Source organism: Callithrix jacchus, chromosome 8 (genome assembly GCF_049354715.1).
Source record: "Callithrix jacchus isolate 240 chromosome 8, calJac240_pri, whole genome shotgun sequence".
NCBI lineage: Eukaryota > Metazoa > Chordata > Mammalia > Primates > Cebidae > Callithrix > Callithrix jacchus.
Genome location: NC_133509.1, coordinates 56385740 through 56397048, shown reverse-complemented (window position 1 = coordinate 56397048; position 11309 = coordinate 56385740).

Genomic DNA, 11309 nt, shown 5'->3' with positions numbered 1-11309 from the left:
CAAGGTCAGGTTCCTGGAAGATTCAGTGCCTAGTGAGGGCCTGCGTTCAGGTTGATAGTCATCTTTTCAGTGTCCTCACATGGTCAAAAAAGCAAGGAAGCTCTCTGCGATCTCTTTTATATGGGCATTATTCTCATTACCTAATCACCTCCTAAAGGCTGCACCTCCAAATACCATCATATCGGGAATTAGGTTCTGTCATAAGTTTGTTTAATGTGGTTACTACCTTGGCATCCATTTTCAGGCCTGACATAAGTCATGCTTCATCACCTTTGACCTAGTTAGAACTTCCCCTCCCTTTGTGATTGTTGAAGAACAACCACAATTCCACTGACCCAAAATTCAACACATTCCACAGATGCTGACCATGATAAATCTAATGGCCAATGCCCGAGTCATGTACATAATTTCTCCCCTTCTTATTTGTTTTCTTTAAACTAAACAGGCCTCAACCCATGGATAAGCCTAAGGGATAATACCCATGAACCTTAATAAAGGTATAGTCCCACAGGCCTCTCTCTCCTTCTGTCTCTGTCTCTCTCTTTCTCTCTCTCCACTTACTGGTTGAGTGCTCTATTGCCTCCAAACTTCCCATCAGCTTCCCATTGACACCTGAAACCTCTTTGACCTGCGAGTAATAAATTCCTTCTATTTTATGCATTTTGGTATCATGTCCTTGTACAGTATGTTGGGAGAAGGGGCTGATTTCTATCACTCAACATCAGGTTTTAAAAATCCATTCCATTTTACCTGATCCACACCTGAACCTAATTTTTCCCCTAGTCAAGGCTCTCCTAGGCAGTGGTTACCTTGGCTTATGGCCATTCTCAGGAGAGAGACCTCAAGTCCAAATTAAAAAGACATAAATTAAAATCACAAAAGATTTCCACATATAAATTTTGGAGTACACAAACATTCAATCTATAGTAGTACTCAGTTATCCCATTTATGTATTTTATTATTGTGATATTTTTAATTGTTAATTTATGGAAATTTTTTAAATATATTCTGGAAATACTTTTTCAGCTGTATCTTTCTTGAATATTTTTTCAGACTTTGGATTGCTGATTGATTTTCTTTTTTAATAACACCTCAGAAAAACTTTATTGAATATGAGATTTAAAATACAGATCCATATTATGGTACCACGAAGCTTAATGTTTTTTCTTTTCTTTTTTTATTATTATTATAACTTTAAGTTCTGGGATGCATGTGCAGAACATGCAAGTTTGTTACATAGGTATACATGTGCCATAGTGGTTTGCTGCTTCCAGCTTTTTGCCCAATCTATATGATATTGGCTGAGGGTTTGTCATAAATAGCTCTTATTTTGAGATATGTTCCATCAATACCTAGTTTATTGAGAGTTTATAGCCTAAAGGGCTGTTGAATTTTGTTGAAGGCCTTCTCTGCATCTATTGAGATAATCATGTGGTTTTTGTCATTGGTTTTGTTTATGTGATGGATTACATTTATTGATTTGCATTTGTTGAAGCAGCCTTGCATCCCAGAGATGAAGCCAACTTGATTGTGGTGGTTAGGCTTTCTGATGTGCTGCTGGATTCCATTTGCCAGTATTTTATTGAGGATTTTCCACCGATGTTCATCAGAAATGTTGGCCTGAAATTTTCTTTTTTGTTTTTGTGTTTCTCCCAGGTTTTGGTATCAGGATGATGCTGGCCTCATAAAATGAGTTAGGGAGGAGCCCCTCTTTTTCTATTGTTTGGAATAGTTTCAGAACGGATGGCATCACCTCCTCTTTGTACCTCTGGTAGAATTTGGCTGTGAATCTGAACTTTTTTTGGTTGGTATACTATTAATTACTGACTCAATTTTAGAGCTTGTTATTGGTCTATTCAGGGATTCGACTTCTTTCTGATTTAGTCTTGGGAGAGTGTATGTGTCCAGGAATTTTAGCATTTCTTCTAGATTTTCTACTTTATTTGCATAGAGGTGTTTATAGTATTCTCTGATGGTAGTTTCTAATTCTGTGGGATCACTGGTGATATCCCCTTTATCATTTTTTATTGTGTGTATTTGATTCTTCTTTCTTTTCTTCTTTATTAGTCTGGCTAGTGGTCTAACTATTTTGTTAATTTTTTCAAAAACCAGCTCCTGGATTCATCAATTTTTTGAAGGGTTTTTCATGTCTATCTCCTTCAGTTCTGCTCTGATCTTAGTTACTTCTTGTCTTCTGCTAGCTTTTGAATTTGTTTGCTCTTGCCTCTCTGGTTCTTTTAATTGTGATGTTAGGGTATCAATTTTAGGTCCTTCCCATTTTCTCCTGTGGGCATTTAGGCTATAAATTTCCCTCTAAACACTGCTTAGAGTAAGTGTGATGTGGTACTGAGAAGAATGTATATTCTATGGATTTGGGTTGGAGAGTTCTGTAGATGTCTATTAGGTCTGCTTGGTCCAGAGCTGAGTTCAAGTCCTGAATATCCTTGTTAATTTTCTGTCTCACTGATATGTCTAATACTAACAGTGGGATGTTAAAGTCTCCCACTATTGTTGCGTGGGAGTCTAAGTCTCTTTGTAGGTCTCTAAGTACTTGCTTTATGTATCTGGGTGCTCCTGAATTTGGTGCTTGTGTATTTAGGATAGTTAGCTCTTCTTGTTGCATTGATCCCTTTACCATTATGTAATGATTTTCTTAATACTGTCGTTTGATGAGCACCATTTTAAAATTTTGTTCACATCCTGTCAGTTTTTCTTTTTTAATTAGTATATTTAGTATATATAGTTTTAAGTATACTAGTTAATATATTCCATATATATATATATATATACATTTCTCACTTCTAAACTTACATGTCTCAATTGAATTGTGTACAATTTCTATTAAATCCATTGGTATTTTTAATTATATTTATTTTAAAGTACATATGATAAATCCAACACCTGGGTCATCTCTTTTTGGGTTTGTTTCTATTAAATGTTTTCCTTTTTGACCATGGGTCACATTTTTGCATGTATGGTTTAATCTCCCAGTAGTTCTTTTTTTTTTTAATTTATTTCTTATACTTTAAGTTTTGGGGTACATGTGCAGATCATGCAGGTTTGTTACACAGGTATACACGTGCCATGGTGGTGGTTTGCTGTATCCATTGCCCCATCATCTACATTAAGTATTTCTCCTAATGCTATTCTTTGTGCTTCTTATATTTGAATAGACCATTTCTTTTAATAATTTTTTATTTTATTTTTTATTCATTTGTGAGGTTTTTTTATATCTTTTTTCCCCTCTTGAGAATGTGACTTTGATTATAGTTTACTGTAATCCAGTTTGGCTCCGGGTGCCTTCAGAGGTGGATTCTGTATGAGTTCCTTGGTTACAGGGTCTTTGCACAGTGGCTTTCTTGAACGCTGGTTGTAGTAGCAGTGTTCTCAGTATGTGAGCAGGTTCATTGTCTCCCATGGGGCTTGAATGGCAGAGGTCCCTTGGAGCTTGTCTTATTCTCCTGTGGTGTGCACCTTTTTATTCATTCACTTTTTCCCCCAGAATTTATTCACTGGGTGGAACAGTTCGGGCTTCAGGCCAGTAGGAGATGTCCAAGGGGGAAAAAACAGCTGTGGCTAAAGCAGATGGGTAAATGCAATATTTAGTGGTGGACAAAGGTCCTAGCCTTGACAGAAGCAACTGGGGGAACTCTTAGTAAGATGCACTGAGTCCTTTTCAAGGGGAAGGGAGAGAGCCATCTCAGCTCCCCTGCCAATTGAGCAGGAAAGTGATCTACCTCCAGTCATACTCCTGACCCAGTATTCCAGCTATACAGATCATATAGGCACTTTTTCTTCACCTGCAAGAGTGCTGATGTTCCATGCAGACAGGGATTGTGATTCTCCCCCTTGTGTAAGCCTGAACCTGGAAGGCATTTTTCCTGTAGGGGTGCAATTACCCTGAAGTATTCCAGAAAGGTTGTCTACAGATACACCGACACTGAGCTTCTGTGGGAGAAGCTCCAGATGTGTCTTCAGTGGTGGATGAGGGGGGAAAAGAATTCTGCTTTTCAAGACCCTTCACTAGCACCAGGGCTGCCTGACTGTTGAGTTACAGCCACAAGCTTTCCCTGCTGAGTCCAGCACTGCACCTGTGCCTCTGTTGAAAGAAACTTCCCAGAAGCAGAAAATTCTGGGACTCAAGTCCTGTCATCTGAATTCCTTTGTCCCACAGGGTGCTCCCTTGATGTGATACACCCCCTTTTCCCCTAGAAGTGGGAGTCCCTGAGAGCCAGACTACTGTGAATGCTGCTGCTCCTCTGGATCTGGCCACCCAGTGGGGCTGCTACAATCAAGCAAGGCTGGTGCTGCAGAATGTCTGCAAGGGATCTAGTGATGTGACCTGTTCTCAAGTCTCCCAGAAGTGCATACCAGCACCAGCTCTGATGGGAGTGGCAGGGGAGTGACTTAGACTCTGAAGGATTGCTTGGTTATGAATAGCCTTAGCATGTTGGCTTTCTCAGATACCAGGTATACCAGTAATGAACTGATCATGTGGACAGATTGAGGAACTCCTGGTTAGCCAGGGTGATAAAGGCAATGGTGATAGTTGAAGTCACACTCAAGTTTCCCCCTTCTTGGTGCTGTTTGTTCTCCCTACAAATGCCTTAAAGGACTGTGTTGGTTGGCCTCCAGCCAGGAGATAGTGCTTGCAAAGGGGCCTTATCAACTGTGGTAATAAGGGTGGAATATGTGCTTCCTTTATGTTACTGGGAGAGATACTCTTGTGTCTCAGCAATGGGAAGGGCTACAGAGCTCACAAAAGACTCTGTCCTTTGTGTTAAGCAATCAGAGCTGGTGGAGGGGCAAAGCTAGGTGGGGGCTAGGTCAGGGAAGCCCTGACCTAGCACATGCTTGTTCCATGTGCTGGCACATGCAGCGGCACAAGCTGGCACAAGCAGAGGAGCACAGCTACCTCTGTTGCACAGAAAGCACTTCCTCATGTGGACTTTTCCACATGGGGAGTGAGGAGTAGCAGGCAGAAGTAAGCCTCATTCAGCCCCCACACACTTGGCAAGGCAGGTCTCACACCTGCAGTGTGTCACTATCAGCAGCTAGCTGGATTTCACACAGCCTGTGCTCAGAACTCAAAGCTTTTCCAGGCCATAAACCTTCCCCATAGAGACAGAAATTTTGATTTTCAAGCTATTCCCTTCCTGATCCAGCTGCAAAGCAGGGGTATTTAGCTCCTGTGTTCATGGTTACAGTATACTTTCTGCTTGTACCTCAGTTCTGGCCAAGGGGATATATCCCCACTTGAGATTATATTGCAAATCTCAGTTGGGAGCTTCTCTCAACCACCAATTGAGCTACTTGGCAGAAGTCTGCGAGGTCCCCTGTGAGGATTAGAAATGGCCTCCCTCTGGTCCCCACTGGAGACTGGGAATGCATGCAAAGCACATCCCGATGATGCTCCTTCTCATGTACCGCCTGCAGCTCACTAAATCAGCTCCAGGGCTTGGTAGGATTAAGGCTTGTCCCGTGGCCTGGATTGACAGGTTCCCCAGTGGGTATGTGTATCCCAGAAGCAGTTTCTAGGCCTCTCACACTCTGGGGACTTATTTTCATCCTGGCTAACAGTGCAGGCTGCAACCTGCTGCTTCTTTCAAAGGGTATGCAATTTCTTTTGGTTTTCTTGTTGAGTTTCTGTGTTGCTTCTTGGAAGAAAAGCTTACAGTGTGAGTCTCTACACACTATTTTGTCTTTCCAAGTGGGAGAGGCATGCTGACAATGCTGCCAATCCACCATCTTGGAGAAAACAAAAACCAAAAGGAATCTTGACCCTGTTTTTATAAAATAACTTCAAGGGTATGTAGCTATCTAAGAAGAATGCAATAGGACTCTAAGAAGAAAGCACTAAACATCCATTTTATAGATTCACAACAATAATTGGGGCAATCTTCAATTATTACTTGCATCATTTTCTTCTTGAGTACAGATAATGATCCCAAATAATTCCAGGCACAACTTTTAAGTAGAAAAGTCTGAGGCCTCTTCCTTGCATATGTCCTTATAGTTCTCATGGGACAGAGAAAGATACATCTGCCTAGAAGTCCTCTCTACTCTCCTTTATTCCTTTGCCTGAATCGGTTCTATTAAGCCCCCAAGACACAATCAGCATGCCATTTTATAAACATGCTAATGCATGCTTGAAATGTTATCTACCGTGGCTCTTCTCAAATAATCTATGATAAGAATCAGTGTTTTCACCAATTCATCATGGACCGATACAACTGTAAAATACAACACAAATAAATTACTTTGACATTTGTTTCCTTGATAAATGTACAGTGCTACAGAAATTGATCTACAAATTAAAAAGCTGGACAAAATAAAGGAAATTTTCAGAGCTTGGACTACAGATAGTGCAGAGATAATGAAAATAAATGAAGTGAGTCCAAACATTGCTTCCACTTATTTCCTGGAGGCAGTTTCTAGGCAACAGCACAGGGAGGATTAACCACAGCTCAGCGCAGCTCCCTCATTGTGTTGAGGAATATAATAAGAGTTTGGGGATCCTAAAGCATCTAGGAGTGTGAACACGTGTACCAGAGAGGATAGACTTGGGGAGAGGGAAAGAGAGAGAGAGACGAGAGAGAGAGAGACGGAAAGAGAGAGACGAGAGAGAGAGAGAGAATGAGAGATGGGGGAGAGAGATTCAGAAGAGAACCCTGCTTCTGGAGGCGTCACTTTTGTCTTTGGCTGATCTGTACATGTATGAGAGGAAACTCAGGCAAAGAGAAGCAACGGGCCAAATAATTTCCAGAGTTCACACAGTGCTGGGCATAGTTTGTATTCCCAGCATCCAGGATTCAAGAGACATTGTAATACATGGAGCAGGCACTAGAATCCTCAGAAAGGTGATACATTAGTAGTGAATTAAATTAGTCCCAGAATAAAGGCTGTTCCAATAAAAATTAAAAGAAGTCTCAAAAAAATCAAAATAATAAGCAAATTATTTTAATGATTCATACAATGTCCAATGATGTCTAAAGTAATATAATGAAATCTGCATCCAACAGTGTAAAATAAGTAATATCAAGCACCCAATCCAAATTATCAGGCAGGTGAAGAACCAGGAAAATAAAGTCTCTTACCAGGAGAAAGATCAACAGAAAAGGAATTTTAAAATGACACAGGTTATATAATTATAAAAGGACTTTAAAACAGGGCATGTAAATATATAATAAAACTAAATTCAATTGTGTAAAGAAATATAGAAACATAGGAGGAGAAAAATGAAGACATAAAAAGATCCAAATGGAACTTGAAGAAATAAAAATAATTAAATAAATAATATGAAAAACAAGTTGGACCAGATTAATAGTAGATTAGAAATCACAGGAAAAAAGCTCAGAGAACTTGAAGAAAAAGCAATAGAAATAATCTAAACTGAAGTGAAGAAAAAGATTTTTTAAAAAAGAATAGTGCCCCTGAACTCTACAAAATCAAATAGTCTAAAATAGGTGTAACTGAAGCCTCAGAAGAAGAGAGAGAGGGAAGGATACTTAAAGAAATAATGGTTGAAAATTTTTCATGGATACAGGGAGGAAATATAGAGAAAATTACCCCAAGGCTCATTGTAATCAAGTTTCTGAAAACCAGTAATAAAAGGGAAAATTTTAACAGCAGTTGGGGTGGCAGGATAGAAAGATAGGGAAAAACACATTAGGTTCAGGGCGTCAAAACAAAGAATAACAGCCAATTTTTCATCAGAGACAATGTATTTCAGAACAGAACTTTAAAGTGCCAAGAAAAACTTTAAAAGATAATCTTTTAAAGGAAAAACCATTAAACTGCATTGTGGGGCTTTTAACCTATGCAGAACAAAAATGTGTTGACAACAATAGCACAGAGAAAGGAGGTGAAATGCTGTAAGTTTATTACACTGTGTGTGAAGTGGTCAAATATTATTCAAAGTCATATTTGTGATAAACTGAATTTGTAGTCTGTGAACCATCTGTTCTCAAACTTGTTGGTCTCAGGAACCCTTAATAGTTTTACTCAGAGATTACAAGAAGACTCTAAAGAGGTTTTGTTTATGTGGAATAGAGATAGAGGTAGAGTTATATTCCATTAACCATCAGGGTGATGACCTTATCACATATCATGTAGACTGGAAACCTTGCATATATGCCTGCAAGACTTTGAAAGTAAAAAAGGAAAATAATGTCTTTATTATCATTATAAAGATAGTTTTGGAATGCCAGACTCCCTGAAAGGTCTGTCTAAAAGGAAAGATTACACACATTGTATGTTTGCATCAGGACAGCTAGGTCTTGTAAGATAAGAATGGTGACTATACATTTTCTAGGACCACTCTGCATTTTAATAGTTGTTCTTACAAATTATGAAATGGCAATAATTCAGTGTCTAGGCCACATCTTCTAGACTATCAACCAGCAAAGCAGATGTCTTTTCTCACCTGCTTTCCTTTCAAAAAATACAGTCATAGGAGGTTGAGACAGTTTAGCCTGTGGAGATGGAAAAAGGACATTCTGTGCAATGGGGACAATTTAAGCACAGACACAAATCTGTGACCAGACGCAGTGTCATCCATATTTCTGTTAACAAGCAGAAGAGTGAGGAGGTGTCTGTGCTTTGGGGTGGATGAAACCTTCTCCTAGCTTCCTGGAACAGTTGTAAATCTCCTCTCAATTGCGTGACAGCTTGCATTTAAACTAAATACAGGATGAGAATATCTTCTGTGTCAATAATTACCTTATCTTACAAAATATATTAATTCAGCAATCAATAATATTTAAAGTATATTTTAAAAGTGTTTATATACTCTCAGAGTAAGAGGAGAAAAATCTCCATAACCTATATTTACTGCTTCACAAGTCATCTTTTAGGTGTATATTTGCTCAAGGGGAAAATGCCATTTCTTTGTTATTTTATCTTAATGTGTGGGACTTCACTGGGTTGTTTATTTCAATAGTGTGAAAGACTGAAACCAAATTGGTTTGAAGGCTGATGTGAATATTGATTACATCTTAGAGCATTTCTTCTTGGTCTGTTAGCAAATATGAGAAATAAGAAAATGTACCTCTAATTATCTAGCTAGGGGAATTGAAGCATCCCTGCCTGCTCCCTGAATACACTTTTATGTTATATATCAACCATGTGCAGCTTCTCTGATAGGGCCTGAGGTTTATCAGCAGGGTGGGTACTGGCGGGGGGTGGGGGACAGCTGTAAATAGGGATATTTACTGGAGGGCCTGGAGGCCCCTGTGGGGGTGATTTTCAAGCAGTGCCCAGATAACAATGAGTTTTGGCTCTTTCCTTTGAAAAACAGGTCAAGAAGCAGTGTGGTGTTATAAAACTAGCACATGATTGAAAATCTCATGTAGGCCCTGAGCAACTTTCACCCTTGACATGAGCATTGGCTGTCACAAACTGATGCTCTACTGCATCAACATGCCATGCTATGTACTGTGCAAAAACTGTATCTGGGTAAAGTCAGGTATTATTTAATTTAAACATATAAGTATATGTATATAATTTAATTGTCAACTCAACTTCATGAGGCAAATTCTATCATCACCATTTAATGGATGAGGAAACTGAGGGATCAACAGGTTAAAGAATATATCATTGTGTGCTGCAATGGAGATGACAGGATTTGAATCTAGCCAATTTCTATTTTTAATTTTATTAAGGAAAATTTCTCAAATATATAGAAAAGTATAGAGTATGGAACAATGAAACCCCATGTACCCATCACCTGTGTTCATCAAATATTGATTCTTGGTCAGTCTTGTTTTATTTATGCCCAGCTACATTTACCCATTCATATATATATATTTAAACCCATTCATATATTTTGTAAATCTTATATTATATTGGTTTTGGTTATTTTATTACATATCACTAAATTTTCACTTTTTAAAAACACAACCAAAATGGTAAATTTGTTCACATTTTCCTTCTTCTTCTTTTTTCTTCTTTCTTTTCTTCTTCTTCTTTTTTTTTTTTTTTTCTTTTTTTGAGTTGCAGTCTTGCAACTCGAGGCTGGAGTGCAGTGGCTTGCTCTCAGCTCACACACACAAGGTGTGTCTGGAAGTTGCCTTTGGTAGAAAAAGCTCAGCCACAAATCTTATACCGGAATGGTCTTTCCCTGGTATGTGGGTGCGTGTGCAGTAATACATTTTGAAAGAGCTTAGGAATCATTAGAAAATGAGGTCAGTGGCAACCAGCTGTAGCAATTTTAGGATCTCTGGTCCTGGCTGGGGATCCCACTTACTTAGAAACCACGAATCCTTGGTGAATTATTAGTTGTCCCCACCTCAGGGAGTGTGGGTCTGCCCTCTGTTTCTGCAGAAGGCCTGGGCTGCAGATCAATGGGTAACAGCCACCCATGAGGTTCGCAGGGTTAGTCTCTTAGTGAGATTCTGAGGTAGCCCCAGAGAGGAAGTTACAAGGACAAGTTTGCTATCTAAAGATAGATTCGATTCATCTATGGGGGCAGGTACAGAGTGCATATGGGTTGCCATTGCCTGTTGCCATTTCATCCTGGAACTCAGCAAACAGCTGGGGGTTCACCTTCCGTTGAAGGTGTTTGTGAAAGCACACCCTGAGGTTGCCCTTGGTGGTGAAGCAATGACTACAGACAGAGCGCATGAACAGTCTCTCCAGTGTGGGAGCAGAGGTGGATCTACGAGAAGCTATCAGTCCCAGAAACCTTGCTAGAGTACTGACACGTGTGCTTGAAGATGTTCTGTGGCTTTCCTTTCCCTTTCTCAGTTGAGTGTAACACCATAGTGGAGAAAGGACTCTGGAAGAGCACCAAGCCCAGAGTCTGAGGGAGTGAAGCACTCAGTAGGGGAAACATGATATCATCCTAAACAGGGAAGGGAAGGGAGCACCCTTTTCCCATCTAACTTCAGAGCACAAGGTATCAACCCTGGGGAAGAGTGTTGGAGGTGGAAGGAATATTGGCGTGTGGCATATTGGCCTGTCGCCATGATACCTAAAGACAGACCTTGGCTTCTAGCCTTCTGGCTGAACAAAGCCACAGCTGCAGAAACCTGCTGGTACATGTGGCCACCCAAGGTCTTCAGGGTGTCAGCACCTTCCCTGCCTCAGTGGAGGACATGGGAGGCCCACGTGTCCACCTCAACGTAGAACTGCTTGGTGATGTGGATCTGGATCTGCTGTTGCTGCTGTTGCAGATATAAGCTCTGCTGCAGGACCCACAGGATGCTGTTAGCACTGGGCCTAGGCTGGCAGTGCACCTGCACTCCACTGAATCACTGCCACTTTGGTGCCCCCAAAGAGCCTGCAGGGGCACATTAGTGTTGGCCACT